This window comes from Lontra canadensis, unplaced genomic scaffold, assembly GCF_010015895.1.
Source record: "Lontra canadensis isolate GAN:19392208 unplaced genomic scaffold, GSC_riverotter_1.0 scaffold32, whole genome shotgun sequence".
NCBI classification, from domain to species: Eukaryota; Metazoa; Chordata; class Mammalia; order Carnivora; family Mustelidae; genus Lontra; species Lontra canadensis.
The window spans coordinates 472,466-492,899 of record NW_022631026.1 but is presented as its reverse complement, the minus strand read 5'-3'; positions in this window follow the sequence as shown (position 1 = coordinate 492,899).

Below are 20,434 nucleotides of genomic sequence, written 5' to 3'. Positions count from 1 at the left end.
GAAGTGCCGTGGCTGGGCCCGTGCTCTCCGTGCCGCGCCACACTCGATGTTGACCCCACACGCTGCCCTTAGCAGGGTCCACAGCCATCTGGCCCTCATGTCAGCCCCATCTTGCGCTCCCCGGACCAGAGCCTCTTGGCGATCGTCACCGGATATGTGTGAGCCCCAGTTCGTGCTGGGAACCGTTGGGTTATCTATTTCCCGTCCATCTGTTTTTCTCTGTGATTTTCTCTGACATATGAAATACACGATTTTCTCATAAAAAGAAGCAGTGCTATGTCACTTCCACGGTAGCACAGAGCGGCCCTGGAGACACAGAACAGGCCGCACAGTCAGGTCCCACCGCAATGACCGCACCGTCACCAGGTCATTCGGATCAGCGACGTCAGCGCAGCTTCCACACCACGGAATCGGGCGCCGACCTCCCTGCCTGCAGGATCAGGTCTCAGGTGCGCGCCTGGGCCTCCTGCCCCTGCTCCCCACAGAGCGAGGCCAGAAAGGGAGCGCCCTCGGCTCTCCTCATGCACACGCATGAGAAACAGCCTCAGTGACCCTGGAACGCGTCGGCACCCCTCTCTGCACCCACGTGGGGGCCACACTGCGGGAGGCCAAGTGCGAGGTCGTCCATCCGCCTTTCCATCCACCGTCGACCAAATCGGCACCCAGCATGACCAGAGGAACTCAGTTCCCTCTTCAACAAGGAGGGAGGACGTGCCAAGGATGGTGAGTTTTGTGCGAGACACAGAATCTGCACTTGCGTGAGTGTGGGTTTGCTTCTGCCTGCTCAGACGACGGAGAGTGATCTTCTCTGTCCCGGGCTGAGTTCGGTACGTGTGCTGATCCCAACAGAGAAGCTGCCTTGCGGGTCTGCTTTCTTCCCTTACGAACACTGGCTGATTCTGTGGTCTAGGGCATCGGAGGGGCCAGGCTGGACAGTCTCAAGCCTTCGGGGACGGGGCTTCCATGGCAACCAAAGGACCCAGGTGGGGGATGGCCTGCGGCCGGCAGAACTGTGCCCTGGGTCGTAGCTTCCCTGCTCTCCTGAGTTCATGCCACATTCACCGACGTGCTCGATCATGCAGAAGGGACCTCCTGCCCCTGTAAGGGGAGAATTATCACAGAGTCACACACGCTTACAGAGATCAGAGAGGGTTCCCTCAGGGCAGGATAAAGCGTGTCGTGTTGAACTCCTGTCCTGAAGGACACAGAGGGCTTTGGGGAGAGAGCAGGTGGGGGCCAGCAACGAGAGAGCATTCCTCTGCAGGCTGGAAGTGTCAGAAGACACCAGCCTCTTTCGTGCACAGATTTAGACAGAATGAAGAGAAGAGAAAAATATAAAGGAAAACTCCTTATTCTTGACCATTATGGGACCTGTCACCAGCAGCCGCAGGGCCACACGATACAGTGGGACCATGGAGAGAGCACACAGACAATGGAGTGAGGAACAGAGGCAACGAAGGTGTGGGACGGATGGGCGGGACAGAGAGGGAGACAGAGGGAAAAAGATGGGGACAGAGAAGCGGACAGAGATGGGAGACAGAGAGACAGAAGGACCAGGAAGTAGAGAGATGGGGGAGAGAGACAGAGAGACAGAAACGGAGTGATGGAGGGGGGTGAGGGACGGAGAGAGAAGCCCTCGGGCAGGATGTATGATCAGCTCTCGGGTGCAGCTCCAATGACCTGGCTCGGCTCCCCACATATTACTAACTGCTTTATAGCAATCGTCCCTCCTGCTCAGCCATCGACTGTGATGCCAGCGCGTGTGGCTGCTGGTTTCGAGAGCAGGAGGCCATGTGCTTGGTGGGAGGAACCTGCTCAAAGGGCCCGGTGTGTGGTACAATCACTCAGTCAAACTGCAACTTACTGTCATTTTCCTGTTACTGTTTCCCCTGGCGTGGCTGTGTTCCAGCCTCCGCGTCTCCTCCCTCTCCCTCGTGCCCCACATCGGAGCCAGGATGAAGCCGTGTCACTCATCACCGTGAACTGTCTCAGGCTTCTGTCCTATCCATTCCCCATGTCCTTAATCTATCCTAAATGCACAGTAGTCTGGGGTTTTATCATTTCCTGCCTGGATTATTTCGCTCCAAGTTCTTAGAAGAGCCAGCAGGGGAAAGTAAGTATGTCATGAAACAATAACAAGAATACATTGTATTCTCATAAAGTTATGCAAAGGGAACATGTGAAGGCAGAAATGCTACAATGTTAGAAACCCAGATACCAGTGAAACAAAATAACTGAGATGAGTAGCGAACAGATTTAATTCAAGATTCTAACACAGGAAGAAATGAAAGTTAACTTACAGGAATCAGCAGTAATTGGTGCAAAGAAACTCGGGTCGGGGGTGGCTTGTAATGGGATCACTGAGGTGTTTCAAACTAAATATAAAAATAAAGATGTGTTTGATGCCGGCCCCTGAGTGCTTTGTTGAATCCACCCACGTACTTTCAGCACCTGCTGCACAAACACGAGGAAGATACTCGTCCCACGTGGTTTGTGTCTCCTTTCTGGGCTCACTGCTCACATGCAACCTGTGTCCAGAGCCCACATTTCTGTGTGTCCACAAGTCAAGGCACATGGTGCCAACAGCCACACGCTGAGTACATGGGACTTAGCAGGTGCCCGACACACAGGGCAGAGTCTGTTGGATAAGCTATGAGGAAATCATGCAATCGGCTTGATCCCGGGGAACAGGCTGGTCTGAAAGAGGGAACAGTGATTTGGGAAGTAAGCCTCTGGCAGGTGAAATATTTGGGGCTGTTCTCTCTGCCTAAGCGTGAGCTGTGCTTTGGGGTTTAAATGACAAAACCCAAATTGTGTTGTCTGGGGCATAAAGGACGAATTAGATTTATTAATAAAACTCCAAAAGGAACAGGGCAGGCAACTTCAGATGTCCACTCCCAAGTCTCCAGTGAAGCTGTGTCATCAGAACCCGGGGCGGGGGGAGGGACGATAACCCAGGACTCAGCATGGCACTCAGCACAGGAGGAAAGGCAACCGGGTAACCAGGGGCCTCTGTAGAGTACTCAGAACGTGTTCTAGGGGAGCGTCGATGGGGGCGGACTGTCATTTAGGTAGAGAGGAATATGGCCATATTTACAAGATGGAAATAGAGGGGAAGGAAAATGAGAAATTTCTAAAGCACAAGGAGAGACAGCACCAGAGGAATGAGAAGTGATTTCAGAGTTTCTAGTCCAGGAGAGTGGTGGCGGCAAGAGTGGGACGCTGGTGGTCACGACGAGTCCCCACAGCAGGACGGCTGAAACCTTTCTAGACAGGACCGGAGCAGTTCCCGTGCAGGACTGGACTCTGAAGACATGCTCGTTACCCATCGCTCCTGGACCCTCATTATCACTCTCATGGTTTCTGGGAGCTCGGGTCCTGGTGCCACCCCGCTGCCTCCTCCTGCCAGGGTCCCAGCCTGGTCCAGGGATGGCTGGAACTGCCATCATGTCAAGGTCCCTGGGCAGTGTGCTCCCAGGCCAGCTCCGTGTCCTCAGAACGCTCCATACCCCGTGGGCCGTCAGCCAGAGCCTGTACCAGCTCCTTGCTATGTGGCCTCTCGACGTGGCACCTTGATTTATCAAAGCAAGCAGAGGTGGGGTGAGAGGGTGTTCGAAGGAAGAAATCCTGCATTTCCTTAATTTGGTCCCAGATGTGACACCATCTGTTTTTCCCATATCCTGCTCTTTAGCATTTCAGTCACTAGAGCCACACACAGGGCCACGGGCCACACCACAGCGACGCGCAGGGAAGCAGGACTGTCGGGAGCCCCGGGAAGCCCGCACTTGCCCCCATGACCTATGGGCCTCCAAACGCCAGAGACACTCAGAACCCCGATGTCTCCCCAAATGCTGTCCCTCCCCAGCCGTATGACTTCACTCGACTTGCAGGCGACCCCACGAGAACTGTAGTTCCAGACGTAGTTCCAGATTCCAGTTCTGTTTGTACGACTGTCCACTGCAGCATCTGGCGTGTGGCCAGGACCGAGGACGGAGTTCCGAGTCGTAAAGCTGGACGCTGGTGCCACGACTTAAAGCAGCTCCTACTGATTCACCAAGAATCATCTGCTGGGTGAACATCTTCATTTTTAAAATAAAACGTGTTAGAAAACTGGTTTCCCTTTAGTTCACTTAATCCAGCGCCCCCCGCCCCCCCAACAAAGCAGTGGCTGGAGCCGCGGACACCATGTCGGGCCTTCCTCGGGCGTCCCTGAGAAGACGTCGGCTGCTACGGCTGGTGGGCGATGCAGGCAATGCCCCAGGAGGCTCCCAGTGGGGCCGGCGTCCAGCCAGCTGCAGCGGCCTCGTCTAGGACAGCCGCCCAGATGCCCCTCAGGTACCAGACATGCGCCAAGGAAGCTGGCTGCAGAGAGCGCCCGCGGCTCTGCCTGCTAGAGGGAGGCTAATGGACACGAGCCCTCTTGTTCTGTTTCTTAATACCTAAAAAAGCAAAAAGCACAGCTAACCGAAATACCGTCTTTCAGTTGTCTTGGGGGCGGAGGGGTAGTGGGGAGGGATGACCCAAATCTTGAAAACACATTCTTCTCTGTTCAGAAAAACATGACCTAAACTCCAGTTCCCTGGTTCAAAGCCCTCCTGATTGCCTATGTGCTGGCTTCCTTTCCTCACTTAGATCGAATCGCGTCAGTATGAGATCACAGTTGATAATTTAAATAATGAGAAACAATGAGAAAAATATGGAAGAAGGAAGATGACTTCCAATAAAGAGAAAGAAAACCTGGGTTGGTTGTGGGCTGGCAGAAATCTGAGGGACATGCCCAGTAGTGGGGTCTGGGTGCTCTCCTCCCAGCAGGCCTGCGCGGCGGCTGCGGTGGGTTGGACCCGCAGGCTGCTCTCCCTGCTCCCGGTCCGTGGCTGCTTTACCTCGGAGCAGCAGGCGGGAGTGGCCTCCCAGACATCGCACACCCAGTGGCACCCAGACGATTTCCCGTCTGTCCTCTACAGTGAAAGTTTGCCGACCCCTGTTGAAGACAGGTGCTCAGGTTCGAGTCCGGAGGAGGCAGTGATGGATTGGATAGGAGGTTAAGAGAAAACAAGAGTCAGAACAAGACTGGAAGCTTCTATCATCCATCCACTGGATGGAGGACATGCTGCTGACTCGGCTTCTCCAAGTGACTGAGATGAGCCGGTTTGCCACACAGGGAACGGTGTGTGGCTCAGCGTCCAGTGTCCTTTGTGGGAAGGCTTGTTGAACACTGAACTAATGTGCCCGTTTCTCCTAAGCTTGGCGTCTCTGAGAATGAAGCTGCCCTCTGCACTGACGAAATCAGGCTTGGAAGCTGATGCCCAGAAACTCCCCAGGACAAACTCCTCCTGCCGGCGTCCTCAGGACTGGTCATTACCGGTGACAAGTCCCCAGTCCGACTTCACGGAGCGGACAGTCACCAGGTGTGTTGCTCGGACAGGGGGAAGCGTGTCTCCTGTGTGTTTTCAGAGAAGACCCTCTGGTCCGAAGCCCGGGTGCCTGTCATCCAGAGCGCCCGGGGGGACAGAGGGCCCTTGGACTGAGCGGAGCACTCCATCCACTGCGGACGTGTTGCGGAGTTTGGATAAAAACTCCTGCAGGTGAGATACTGGGGAGCTGAGTGTGCTGAGTGTGGCCGCGCGTGTGGGGACACGGCGACTCCTAGCTCAGGGCTCACGTCCCCCGGTGACCGGAAACTGGGCTCTGACAAGGTCTCCTACTAAAAGGCATCCAGGAAATATGCATTTGAGCAGGACCATGTGTAAAATGACCCCGTTTCGCTTTCCTTGGAAAGTAGGGGGCAAGGACCTGGGGAGAAGCTCCGTGGCTACAGTCTGAAGGGGCACCCGGGACGGACCCCGAGAGGGGACAGAGACAGAAGCACCGAGCACTTGCACACTTCACTCCGCGTGGCGCCCCCAAGGCTGAGGAGAGGTGGGGCCGGGGGTGTCTGGACAGGACGGCTCGGGGCTCACCCGCCGAGCCTCCCGCCGGGCGCGGAGCAGCCAGCCCGCGTGGGCCGCTGGACGCGCATCGAGGCAGCTTCTCAGTCGGTTCTGAGGCTTCCCACCTCACTGTCCAGCAACCCCCGTCCCGCCGTGCTCCCTTCCTTGCCGCTGCCCCTTCCTGTGCTGTTCACGGCGCCAGCTCCTGTCCAGCGCCAACAGCTTCCTGTGCTGACGCGGCCCTACGCTCACCCCAGCGGTCTTGGGGGCGATGTCCCACTGTCCACAGCTGGGGGAACAGGGGTAAACACTGTCCAGCGTCTGGCACACTTGGACGCGTGGAATATGACCTTCCCTGCCCAAGTCTCACCTGGGGCGTGTGGCTGCTTGGCGGGACCAGCACCACCCTGACCGGGCCAGGCCCATCTGGTAGGAGAGAGCTGAGGGACAGGTTGGAGAATAAGCACTGTGTCCCTCCACGGTGTGAAAGGGAGGGGGAGGGGAACTCAGGAGGGTGGCAGGAAGGCCTCCCATGTCCCCTACCACGCCCACGTTGCCCCATGTGGCCCAGGTTCACTCAAGCTCCCAGAACGTGAAGCATGGCCTGCACATGGCCAGTAAGCATGTACAGGTGACAGTGACTTGTGGAAAGGCTACTCTCATCGACACAAACAGGTCCATGTCACCCTTGGGGTCCGCTGCTTTCCAGAGCTGTCTGTGATCACGAGAACGTCCACAAGGACACAGGTGTGGTGCAGACCAGTGGCTCAGGGCCCGCTCCGCTGCCATCTCTGTCCTCACGGAGGGGCCGTGGGTGCCCAGAGATGTCAGATGGGAGCCCGTGCCGGCAGGCCCTACGGATGTCCGCTGCTCCTGGGGACAGACTGGCGGGTGCTGCTCTCACTGCAGGATGGAAACACTTGGGGCTTCTCCAGCAGCTGTTCAAGGGTTAGCCAAATTCCACAATATGAGGATACGGGCTATGCTTTCCATGAATTAGTGTAAGGGCGCTAACCATCTGGGAAGTTTATTCATTCATCCAATAGTAATTAAAGAAATCTATTACCTACAGTCACCATAATTTTAATTAAGCATATTTTTATAACAAAATCTCAGGATAAAATATATAGCTCGTTCTAGAGAAAGATAGGGAAGGTCCTGTTGAAATGCGTCCACAGCGTCCACCTCCCAGAACCCCAAGCCTCAGATACTGATGTTCCAACCCTGGTCAGCCCCAGGGCCTTTGCACACCCTCCCGGCACTCTGGGGAGCATGCCGCACTCTGCCCGCTCCTGAGCTTCCTCCAGTGCCCCCGCGAGGCCGCTCCCAGCCATCCTTTACGACGTGCGTCCTTTTCTCCACCTCTATCGCCTGCCGCCGTCCGCACTAAGGAATGACCGTTTGAAACACCCACGTAACTTTCTTGTGTGTGGTTTGTGGGGTGAGGAGCAGAACGGCCAGATGGGGTCAGACGCGTGGCAGTGAGTGTTAACTGGGGCCAGAGGCTGTGCCCACCACGGAGCTGACCCCTGTACTCACAAGCTACCTGCATGTCCTGGAAAGTATCTCGGGCCACAGGAAACGTGGACACATTCCCCAGCTCATGTTATGAAGTTACAATATCCTACATACAAAACAAATAATTTGTTCAATATTAAAGAGAAGAAAACCTTAATTAAAAAAAATCCTAAAGTTTCTATCCCCATAAAACACAAGCCCATGGGCAGAATAATGAGGCTATTTAAGCACGATGAAGGAGGGTCTCTAGACAAACGTCTGTGAACACTGTCAAATCCCAAAACACAGCTAGTTCCCAGAGCCACTGAGATGTTTCCCACATGGTGTTAAACGCTTTGACAGTCACACAACCAGAATGGGGTAATGGGAAAATGGCAGAGATTGTGAACAGACAAAAAAGTGAAATGTAAGGGATCGATACAATTATGACACTTGACTGCCCTGGTGGCCGTTAGAGAAATCTGAGTTTCAGATACACGTCAGGCTCCCTTGGCTCACTCGGGGGTAACGGATAGGAAAGACTTGCCCACCATTAAGTAGTTGTCTCTTTTGGGATTTTGTCCCACAGAAATGAAGTCACCTGAATACAACCGCATACATCAAGACCCTGTTGCAGCCTGGTTGCTACTAGTGGACGGTTATTAGGGCGAACAGGTAAATACATAAACGTGTTCGATGTTCATGTAATGAGCTAGCAAGATGCCCAGGGGCGGCTCCTCTTAGACATTTTTGGAGAGGAATGTGTATAATATGAACCCACTTTTTGGTGGGCAGAATAGCTAGGTCACTTACCTTCACGGTAAGGAGGATTTGGATCTATGCCCACCTGGCTGTGCGTGCCTTCGGCTGCAGGGGTGAGGACGGGGGGCAGACATGCTCCGTGTGACCTGCTACACATTTCTCTGTGTTTTGTTCCTGGGTTTCAAGGTCATATATAATCTCATACTTGGGAGATATAAGTGATATGAGGGTAAAGCAGTGTTTTCCTGGAACGAAAGAGGAAGCGTCGCGTAGAATAAACACTGTATTTGGGGGGACAGTGCAGAACAGCGGGGACTTCAAACCGGGAGCAGATACAAACCAGCGCAACAGCCCCTCAGAAGTGACGGCGACGCAGCCTGCGGGCAACCTTCCACCCCGGCTCGGTGACTGCGTCGTCCTCCCCAGACTCTCGCTCCTGCACGTTGAAGGTTTCACGGTGTCCCTCAACCATTAACTTCTCATTAGAAAATGCAGTGGCAGAATGAGCACAGAGCTCGGGTTCTGACGCAAGCCCAGGGCCTGAGCAAAGCCTCAGAGCTCAGGAATCGTGTGCCCCGTGGTAGAACAGAAGGAGCAGGGGATGAGCCCAGAGCCGCCCGAGCGCCCGACTCCCAGCCTTGCAGGGCTTCTGGTGCCGGCACGTCCTGGCTTCTGGTGCTTGTCCTGGCTTCTGGTGCTGGCATAACAGTGCCACACAACAGTGCCACTCACATGCAGAAAACGCTCTCAAAGAGAAACCGCACAGGTGCTCAGGCGGTGCACTGACCCCGTTCCACATTTCTCTGTATCGGCTCTGGGCCGTCCTTCCTTCTGGAGAAGCCCCGTGGCTTCCTAGTGCACGTGGTTTTCACCTTACGACGAGGAGGAACACTTTCCAATGAACGAGCCCTCAGCGGCTCAGGATATAAAACTGGTTCATGTCATTACTCTTCCAAGAACCTGTGTCTCCCTCAAGTTCCTTCCGTAATCACTGTAGACACTGAACATGCCCAACACTGCACTTATCCCACCCGTGACTGGGCACTTTCCTCACCACACACTGTGTATGTGGGAAAGTCATTAACTTCTTACGTGACGTCTGTGCTCACTGCTGAAGGCGCTTGTACTCTTATTACCTCACTGCAGGGAGCTGAGGGTGACACGCTCAGCGGACGCTGAGTAGCCACACGGCTAATTCGCTCTTCTTCCAGGCCATTCAAGGAGGCCCTTTGTGCTCTCCTTCTTTCTGATCGACAGTGGAATTAATGAGAAAAGACACGCAGGCGGGAGAACTGCCCGTTAGGCACCTGTGCTGATCTGCAATTGCTCCGCAGACTAGCGTTCCGTCTCTCTCTGCAGACCCTTAGATAAGTAACAGACAGATGGGTCAGAGACATATATCTTATTTTTAGATAAAGATAATCAAAGTTTCCTCCATAAAGATTTGGCAACAAGTGGTCCCTGTTTCACCACTGAACCGAGCGTGAGATACTGCTGAGGCCAGTCTGGAGCACCGAGATGGGGAGGTGACCAGATTCCTACAAAACTTGACAGATAGCTCCAGATCTAGCTCCCGGTGCCCTCACGATGCTAATTATTTTCATAATGTTGCCTTTTCGCCCGGCAATACTGAGCTGCCAGGGGACTTGACTCTCAAGATGCAGGCTGGGGACCCCGATGCGTTTCCTGCGTACTTCCTGCCTGGCCCCACTCTTGACAAGCGCCCTAACGTACGCAGACGCTACCGTTCTCTGGGTAGAAATTCTTTGCTTTCTGCCCGCAGACACAGGATGAAGTTTTCTATTCCCCCCGCAGGGCCCAGGGAAGTGATGACAGGCACGGCCGCTGTCGTCCCCTGGCCCGGGCGGAAACGTCCGCTCTCCCCGTGGGTGAGCACACACTCGCGTGTCTTACGGACAGACTTGCAGCCGCACATGATTTCCAAGTACTTTCTACTCGGCCGGTTGCTGCTAACTGTCCAGACCAGCGTCCTTGGCAGCGCAGGGCCCTAATTTTAATAAAGTCCAGTTCAATTTTTCCTTTATTACTTGAAACATGACCTAGCCAGGCTCTCGGAGATGTACTTGTAGGTTTTCTTCTAGCAGATTCATAGTTTCAGCCAGCGGGGATTTTGATAAGGATTGATAGGGATGGCTTTGACTCTATAGATGAACTTTAGGAATGTTGCCATGTAAGGATGTCGAGGCTTCCAGTCTTAATGTGGGGCATCTCCCAGCTTCTTTGATGCCCCTTACGTTATTTCAACAGTGTTACGTAGTTCTCAGTGTACAGAACTTACACTTCTTTTTTTTTTTTTAAGATTTTATTTATTTCTTTGACAGAGACAGATCACAAGCAGGCAGAGAGGCAGGCAGAGAGAGGAGGAAGCAGGCTCCCTGCCGAGCAGAGAGCCCGATGTGGGGCTCGATCCCAGGACCCTGAGATCATGACCTGAGCTGAAGGCAGAGGCTTTAACCCACTGAGCCACCCAGGCGCCCTTTACACTTCTTTTTGAATCTGTCCCTATGTGTTCTACTATTTTTAATGCTATTGAAAATGGAAATTTAAAAAAAAAAAAAGAAAATGGGAATTTTTAGATTTTATTTTTAAATGGTCCACAGGTAGTATCGCACTGGTCTTTGTACTGATTTTGCATCCTGTAGCCTCACCAGGCTCATTCATTGGGTCTGGTCATTCCAAGCAGATTTCTTTGGATTATCTGTGTATGTGATCACATCACCTGCAAACACAAGAAGCTCTACTTCTTCCTCTCAAGCCCCAGTGGCTTTCTTTCTTTCTGTAGAAAACTGTCCTTGCTGGAACGTGTGGTGACAAGGAGAGGAGGAGAATTAGAATGGATGTCACTGCATCATCGCTCCTGACCACGGGGAGGAAGCCACCCGCCTGCCACCATTAAGATCGGCATCATCCAGGGGCGCCTGGGGGGCTCAGTCGTTCCGCGTCTGCCTTCAGCTCAGGTCAGGATCCCGGGGTCCTGTGTCTGAGCTCCATGCGGGGCTGCTTGCTCAGCGGGTAGCCTGCTTCTCCCATTCCCCCTGCTTGTGTTCCTTCTCTTGCTGTGTCTCTCTCTGTCAGATAAATAAATACAATCTTTGAAAAAAAGGGAAAAAGTGGAGGTCGTTCTCTTCCAGGCCAAGGTTTCTGAGGGTTTTTTTTTCTTAGTTTTTAAATGACAAATGGCGATAAGACTTTGTCAAATGATTTTGCTGCATCTGTCGAGACGATTGTGTGCATTTTGTCCCTTACATGTGCTGTTGCATTGCCTGATTTTCTGAAACCAAATCAAGCTTACATTCCTGACACAAATTCTACTGCAATGACGTATGATTTTCTTATGTTTCTGTATTTTGTTTGCTAGCGTTTTGCCGAGGATGTGCACTTTGTTAGAGTATTGGTTTGTTCCTTTTTTACGGTATCCTTGTCCTGCTCTGCTACTCAAAGGGCACATGGAGCGGAGCGGGAAGTGTTCTTTTTGGGGGGGGGTTTCATGAACCATTGGTAATAATTTCTTTCAGCATCTGGTGCAATTCGCCAGTGAAGCCCTCTGAAGCGTGCTTTACTTTGTGGGGGGCTGTCACGACGGATTCAGTCTTGAAGGAAACCTGAGCCGGCTCCCACCTGGGACAGCGGCACGGGGTGTCACGTGGGCACAGTGGGTGCCGGGCAGGTCCAACTGCGCATGCCCGTAAACAGAAATCGGCGCGGTTCGGCCCTCCCCCGAAGGCGCACGCGCACGCGCACACCCCTCAGTTCGAGCCACCGCGCTGCGCCGCCTCCCTGGGTCGTGTTCGGCCGACAGCGATGGGACCGTGAGCCCAGAGCAGCCGCCCCGCCGCGCTCGATGTCCTCCTGGGACGAGGGTCCCGAGGCTCTTCACACGGAAGGAGCTCCCAGGACGCACGGTGCTGCCGGCCGGCTGTGCCGCCGCGCAAGCCCAGCGCAGACTCCGATCTCTCCTGCGAGGACACGACGGTTACGGGTGGTTGGTCCGAAGCTGGCGCAGCGGCCGCAGGTGCGCGCGGTGCGCAGACCACGGGGCGTCCGAGCCGCAGGTGCGCGCGGTGCGCCGACCACGGGGCGTCCGAGCCGCAGGTGCGCGCGGTGCGCAGACGACGGGGCGTCCGAGCCGCAGGTGCGCGCGGTGCGCAGACGACTGGGCGTCGGAGCCGACGTCTGTTCTGGGGCTACGTCTGCAATCACCGAAACGTGAAACATTCCAATTTCGATCCAGGTTTTCAACTGAATTGGAATATGTTGGGGGCAAGTCTGTATTTACAGCTCTTCGGTGTGATTCTCATTTCTTTCCACCCAAAGGAAAAGCCTCTCCGGGGACCGAGAGACGCTTGCCCACCCCGGTTCCCAAAGACACAGTTACGGGGGGAGGAAAGTCGGGGACGACTCCTCAGTGACGGCGCTGGGTGGGCTGAGACTAACACACAGGTGAGCGATACCCAGGTGAATCCCACCTTGGACTCAGGTAACAACTTCATCTTCTGAGTTTCAACGTCTCGATCTGCGAGATGGGGCCACCGGGCTTGGCCACTGAGGGTCTCCCGGTTCTGGCAGACGGCGGGCATGGAAGCGGCCGCCACGCCCTCGGGTGGGGAAGAGGCTCCCGCCCTGGGGTTTGCCCCGTCCTTCTTCTCACTTCAGGCAGAAAGAGACAAACACAAGGAAGATGTTGAGTTTTCTCTTTTAACTGCAAGCTAAGTGCCAAGTTTTCCAGAAAACATATTTTTCATCTTCTTCCTCCATCTCCTGACTTCATGTGTTAACGAGGATTAATGCTCGGAGGCCCCGGAAGCCTTCCAACACCCAAGTTTTAAGTATCAGTTATCTGCGCGGTCCTCTTGCCGAGGCAGGAACCGTTGCTCTGACGTATTTCCTGCCCCCGCAGACAGCACCACCGGCCTCCCTTCCCTTTGCTCCCTCCAAACCAGCGACTACAGTTCGTAATAAAGTTACCTATTGACGTGACCCTTTGTCCCAGCATGAGGTCTCTGAGGCCTGGCCGGCCGGGGATGAGTGTGTGGATGTGGGTCTCCGGACGCCAGGGACAGGGCCTGGGACACGAGGGGTAATGGGTGTTTGTTGACACGATGTGTGAGCAACACCGTGCCTAGAACTCCCATAAATACCCTTCGACGTTTACGTTTCCCGTAGTTCCTACAATAAACACTTACTGACCCGGAGTCTCTCTTCCTTTACTGAAGAAACGGCAACAAAATGCACATAGTCACCTCACAAAGGGCACGATCATTTTTTTCCGGGATTCATCTCTTTGATCTGTTGGAGGCACTTAGAGATGATTAGCAGGTGCTTCGCACTTCAGTTAAAAATGGGTTTTGTTACTGATTTCTGTTAATAGTTAAAAATGTTCTTGTTAATTTTTGATTAAAAATGTTATTTTCTAACTCCAAGCCAGTTTTGATGTCATGATTTGGGTTGATTTTTTAGTTCACTGACTTTCTTCGCACGTTCAAACCGGCACGTTTTGGTTCAGATTATCAGCAGCCTGACGCAGAGCCGAGGCGCGGCCCTCCACGGGTGTGGCTCCGCGCGCGCTCCTGGCCCGAGAGATGTCGCCGTAGAAGACGGCGGCGATCCGGGAGCGGCTCCTCCCATCTGAGGAGTCCGAGACACGATGTTCCACGCGAGTCTCTTAAGGACGGGGGCAGCGAGCGGGGGCAGAGGCGTGTCCGGCGGGGGACAGCGGTCGGCCTCAACCGCGGGCTGTCCCGGGGGCCCCGTGTGTGTTGACAGCCAGAGCTCAGGTGCGGCCGCGCCGGGCCGGGGCGCGCTCTCGGCGGGGGGTCGGGACGGCCGGCGGCGCGGGGTGCGGGGAGCAGCCGGCAGAGCCTGCGACTAGGGACGGCGACGGAGGAACGACGGTGCGTGCGGCGGGCCGGACGCGTGCAGGTCGGAGCGCTCCATCTCGCATCTCGCTCCATCTCGCAGCAAAGCCGGTGTCTGGAAGGTCGGCCCCGGGGACCGACACGCGGCGAGGGCGAGGCGGCGCCGGCGGACGGAGGCCGCGGGGAGCCCGTGCGTCGCGAGCCCCGGCCGAGCCCCGGAGCGCCGGTCCGTGAGGACGCGTGCGCGCACGCCCGGGCTTTGGACAAAGCGAATTCTTCCATCGTTCGCACGGACGGACGCAGGTCGCCCCGCGCACGTGAGGTCGCGCTTACGGCCTTCGGGGTCAGGCTGTTCTGTCGCCCGCGGCTCCGGCCCAGCTCGCTGCCTCCGGACGGACGTTCCTGCTCCCCCGACGCGCGTCTCGGTGCGCTCCGGCCTGCACGCTCGACCCTGCGTCGCAGCCTCACCCCGTTTCGTCTCTTGTTCTTGTCGCTACTTTTCACGCAACCAGGGGCCGCACGAAAGGTCTCGTTTATGACTCGAGAGACCGTGGGACGGAATTGCACCGCGTGCCCTCGCGCTGCCCTCGGGCACCCCTGAGGACAAGCGCCTCGCCATGACGCGTTACCGTGAGCAGCTTCTCACAGAGGCTCTCGGAGCCGCGTGCGGGAGGCGCCGCACACGGTATTTGCAACACGGCCCTTCCGAGCGTTGTTTTGCGGGGCGCTTGTTATGAGTACGAAAGCGTCCCCGACAGCGCATCTTAGCACTCGATCTGGAAAACAAACAAAAACACCGAAAACAGTATTTCCTAAAGCTGCTAACATACTCTAACATGTGTCTTGTTTCCAGTGATTATTTTTATAAATAAATATTTACTTTTTCACATTATCATTTAAGTGGAATTACCTTGAAATCTGGCAAAATGACAGGAGCGACACATCACTTCTCTGGGATGCCGCACTGTCTTAGTCACAAAGATATTAATTCAAAGAATTCACTAAGCGAGGCCGACATATTCACATTGAAAGTAGATCAGAATGAGCGTGTTCACAGCCGTGTGGAGACAAGAGATCTTCTCCGGAAGCATTACCACTGTACACACCAGAACAAGAAGGGCCTTCCGTCAAGAGCCTGCCGCCAGCCTCGCGCTCTGTCCGGTCACCGGGATGGAGCCGTGTCCCTGAGAACAAGTTCTGTGACAGCCTCTGGACGACACGTCCCCTTGGTGCTGAAGACGCAGAAAGCCAACACCGGGTTTGGAAAGGAGACATCAGCCGTACACCTGTTCCTCTGCACTTGGGGAAAACCTGGGGGGAAAAGAGTGAAACTAGAACAGTTTTCGAAATTCCATCTGGCAATCAAGCTTTGCTACTTAATATGTAGCAAAGAAAGAGCTCAAATGCGGAAAAGCAGCTACAGGAAGCAGGAGGGGACATTCTGGGTCGTTTTCAGTCTCTCGGATGCCCCCCTCCTGCTCTTCTTCTTCTTCGCGGTGGGACTCTTCCGCTCTGCGGTCAGTAGTCACGGGTTTGAAATTAAACTAGTCAAACTATCCCATTTCAAGCAGTAAAAATGTTCCAATGGGCATATGTTAGAACTTGAATGTCAAACTTAAAAGCTAAAAAAAGATACATTTCGGGGCACCTGGGTGCCTCAGTGGGTTAAGCCTCTGCCTTTGGCTCAGGTCATGATCTCAGGGTCCTGGGATCGGGCCCTGCATCAGGCTCTCTGCTCAGGGGGGAGCCTGCTTCCCCTCTCTCTCTGCCTGCCTCTCGGCCTGCTTGTGATCTCTCTGTTAAATAAATAAATAAAATCTTAAAAAAAAAAAGATGCATTTCACTCAGTAATGGAGAACGCACGCTGTCGGGAGCTGAGAAGCCCCACGCCACAGCCCCCCAGGTCCTGGCTTCCTGTGCTCCAGTCGGAGCTGCGGGCCTGGGGGGCTGGAGGCAGACCCTGCTGAGCCCACAAGTCTCCCCAAGCCCTGAGGTTGGTCCGGGTCTAGGCAGCCACTTGCTGTCCTTCCCAGCTCTGGCTTCCACTTCCCATCCCCCATGTCGCCCACCCTGCTACCTGTAAAAGGCTCTGAACATGTGTTTTCTTCCCTGGCGCGGTGGCGCTAAAGGGCCCCAGGCTGCAACAAGTGTGTGGTGCCCAGCCAGGCTCCTCGGGGGGCATCCAGACACCAAGTGAGACTGCCAGGCGCCGGGAGGCCACGCAGGGGTCAGCCTGCTGTCCCTGCACACAGCACACCGCACGCAGCACCCCACCCCCCCCAGCCGTTCTTGCCCTGTTTCCTCCGCACTTTGCAAGCTCCAAGCTCTTGCTGTAATCCTGGCAAATGGCTCGAGGACAGAGAGACGACCCAGGTGTGCGCGGTGTGCTGCCTGCACTGCGGAGGGCAAGCGCACTGAGAGCCTCGCTTCCCAGCCCGCCCAGACCGCACCCCTGAGGACGTACGCTCACCAAAAACCTGGGAGCCCGCCGAGGAGCTGCCCCGTGCAGACCTCCAGGCACGCACACCCCCTCCTCTGCTCCAGAGGCGGCCGCACCCCCTTCTGGGTCACACCCTTCCCCCACCCTCCTGCCCTGGCTTTAAAGTCCCAATGGTTGAGAAACAGGCTCCCTGATGACATCACTCAGGTGCTGGGAGGCTCCCTCCACCCTCTGGGGAAAGTGCCCCTGGGTCCTCCCCTGGCCTCCCCACCCTGGTGTGCAGCACACCTGTGTGCACAGCCCCCATTTCTCTCTCGTTTCCCGGCCCCCCACAGTCCTGCAGGTCTCATCGCAAATGTCCTCCTCCCAAAAACCCTCCTCTCCGCGCAGCGTCTTGAAGTGGCCACCGTGCCTCTGGGCTAAGGAGCACACGTGCTCTCTCTCTGGAACCCACGTAGCACCCTCCCTCTGCCCCCTCCCAGCACAGCACCCCCCTCCGCCAGCGCAGGCACCCACCCCAAACGCCCCTCCCGGCCGCACACCCAGCTCCCCGGCCGGCCTGTGTGCAGTGTTGGCATTTGCAAGCAAGGCTTGTCCGGCTGCTCCTGTCCCTCGTCCGGAGGACATCGGGCTCGCTGGCCCAGAGTGTCAGCAGTGCTGCCACAGCTCCGTGCATGTAGGCTGAGCAGGGGCCCCCAGCGGCCGGACTGTCCTTCATCCAGACTCCCTGGGTGGTCACGCCCTGTGGGGGGCTGTCCTGACCTACAGAGCGAGTGTGAGCCCCTGAGATGACAGCGCGCCCTGTCCCCACCCGGAAGGCCGCAGCCCCGCGGCTCCCCCGGGGCCCCCTTGGCCAGTTTAGAATACTGTGTCTCTCCAGACAGTCCTTGGCGTTTGACTGAGATGTTAGCTCTGCAGGGAATGCGGGGTCCGCTGGGACATCAGGTGGTCGTGGCCCACTGGGTTTCCAGGGACGGGGGGCGGAGCGTCCTTCACTCCTCTTTGTGCCGCCATCACTTCAGTCCCTCCAACACACCCATTTTCCTCTGGTTCGTCAACGGCTTGCCAAATCTGACAGAAACTTGACGAAATGCCACAAAACTTCCCGGAGTCAACCAGCAACCTCCTCTCCTCGTAGGAAAATCCAGCAAACGAACAAAACCCAGAAGATCTGGTTTCATATCAACCAGCCTGTGGGGGCTCACGCTGCGTTTCCCAGGCCCCGTGTGACTTCATACGCTCCGCTGCTATTTCGGCCTATCCTGAACTTCCTTCAGCACTTACAGCTCAAGATACGGTGAGCACAGTTTGTGAACCAAATAGAGGGAATTTCTCACAGAATTTTGGGCACCTTTTGATGTAAGAATTCCCAGAACATTTTGGCAACTCAGAAAGAGAATTGAAACTTGTCCGATTCCAGATACCAAAGACTGTTTCCGGGGGCTACATCCCTTTTCTAATTATACTCACATCCACACTCACCAACAAGTGTGTCTCTCTGCACAGGTGTGTCACACACCGACACACTCACACCCACACTCACCCACACGCGTGTCTCTGCACAGCTGTGTCACACACTGGCACACACATGCGCCCCTCCGCTCAGGTGCCTACACACACACACACAATTACCTCACTACAGGTGTGTGCACACACCCACACACTAACACCCACACACGTACCTTTACACAACTGTGCATGCACATACACGTGTATCCATCTGCACAGATGCCTACACACTCACACACACACATACCTCTGCACGGGTGTGTGCACACACCCGCACACACACACAGGTGTCCATCGGCTCAGGTGTCTATGCACACTGCACACACCCGCACATGCACACACGTGTCCATCAGCTCTGGTGCCATGGGCGACGTATGCGTGAAGGCTATATGGGACGTACACACTGTGTTTCTAGAAATTAGATACAACAATTGTCCCTTGGAGAACTTTTACTGAAACACTATGAAATTCTTAACATGAAGATAACATGTCACCTTTCTTCGCTTTTTTGGTGACTTGGAGTTTCTGCCTGGTTCACCTGCAGCGGCTGCTGGGGGCTGCGGTGCCAGCCGGCTGGTTTGCCATCCTTACCAGTTCCCTCCCGTGTTTGGGCCATCGACTTCCTACAGCTTATGTGATAAATTACAGCACATTACTGGGTGACACGAGGCAGCAGCTCCACACGCCCCTCCTTCCTCGGCTCGTGGTCCTTCCCCATCTTCAGAGCCAGCAGCCCCGGCCACGTGGATCCCGGGCTCTGCTCTTCTGCCTCACCTTCCTTTCTCCAGGAGCCTCGTGATGACCTTGGCCCCCAAGGATGACCCAGGGCCTTTCACGATGTCCACAAACCTGCCCCTTCCTTTACACCACAGCACAGAAGTCAGAATTTCTCCAAACTTTAAAAATCTTCAGTTTTCTGTGTTATTTTTCATTCAATTCATGAATCCTTAGAAATTTTTAAATACAAATTAAAAAAAAATGGATGGAATTGGGAAGATGCTTGCATTTCTGTGCAAGAGAAGAAAAGTCTATGTTATTCATCTCGGCTTCTCCCTTTGAAGTTCTGTCTCTTGCCTACCAGTGATCAGCTCAGATGCCCTTGTGGGGAGACCAGGAGCCACACCCCATCCGCTCAGCTGCTCCAAACACCTGCTTTTTGAGACCAGGCCCTGCTCCCGTTCCCTCCACAAGTTCCCACAGGGTTGGTCTGCAAGCTTTACAGATGGAAACTGCACACACACAGACACAGACACACGCGTGCGTGTGCACACACACACACACACAGCAGAGAGCGTCCACGGGGAGAGGACCTTGTCCACCAGATGCACCAGTGGGACTGCTGAGGACGAGTCCCACACCTTCTTTCTGTCCAATCTCATTTGATGTCTGGATTCAGACTGAGGGTCCAACACTGTGCAAAATGCCACGATACATCAGGGCTGTAGGAGATGAGCTCTACTTCACAGAATCATTTCTCCAGTAAAGGCTCTTCAAACACCACAACCTCAGTGCGCCCTGGCAGGGGGAACTGAGGCTCAGACAGTCTGAGAGGCCAAAGATCTCACAGCCAGTGCGCGGCCCACGTGGGAACCGAAGCCTATGTGTGTCAGTGTGTGTGTGCACATGCGTGTGTGTGAGAGAGAGAAGGGGAGAGCGAGGGGAGGGAGGGAGACCCAGAGACAGTTCAAAGTTTTTTTTTAAGTAGATCTTTTTTTTTTTTTTAAGATTTTATTTATTTATTCGACAGGCAGAGATCACAGGTAGGCAGAGAGACAGACAGAGAGAGAGGAGGAAGCAGGCTCCCCGCTGAGCAGAGAGCCCGATGCGGGGCTCAATCCCAGGACCCTGAGATCATGACCTGAGCCGAAGGCAGAGGTTTAACCCACTGAGCCACCCAGGCGCCCTGAAAGTTTGTTTAAAAATATGACTAGCGAGATCACGGTCTATCTTCAGTCTTCAGATGGGTGGAAAGCCTCGAGAGAAGCAGGCTTGACCACCGTACCACGCGGTGCGTGCTCAGGCAAATCCAGATGTCGGCCTTCACTTTTTGAAATTGTGGTAAAGGCCAAGCCACGTGTTCAGCACGAACATGAGACAGGGATGAGGAGGTACAGACTGTCGGGGGAGCTGGCGGCCTCCTAGAGGCAGGTGCAGTGGGGCTGGGCTCTCTGGACGTGACCCCTGCGTGGGGCTGGCGGGCAGACCCGCACCTGAGCACCAACTCCCCGGCCCTCCGTCTTCAAACCTCCAGCAAGCACAGAGCTGCGCCTGCCTCTGGGCCTCTCTGAAGTGTGAAATAAGGGCCTTCTGTGTTCTTTGACGTCAGTCACGAGAAGGAGAGCTGAGGTTCGTTCTGCAGCCATAACGTGAACAAATCATCCCAAGCAGTTTCTTTTTTTAAGATTTTATTTATTTATTTG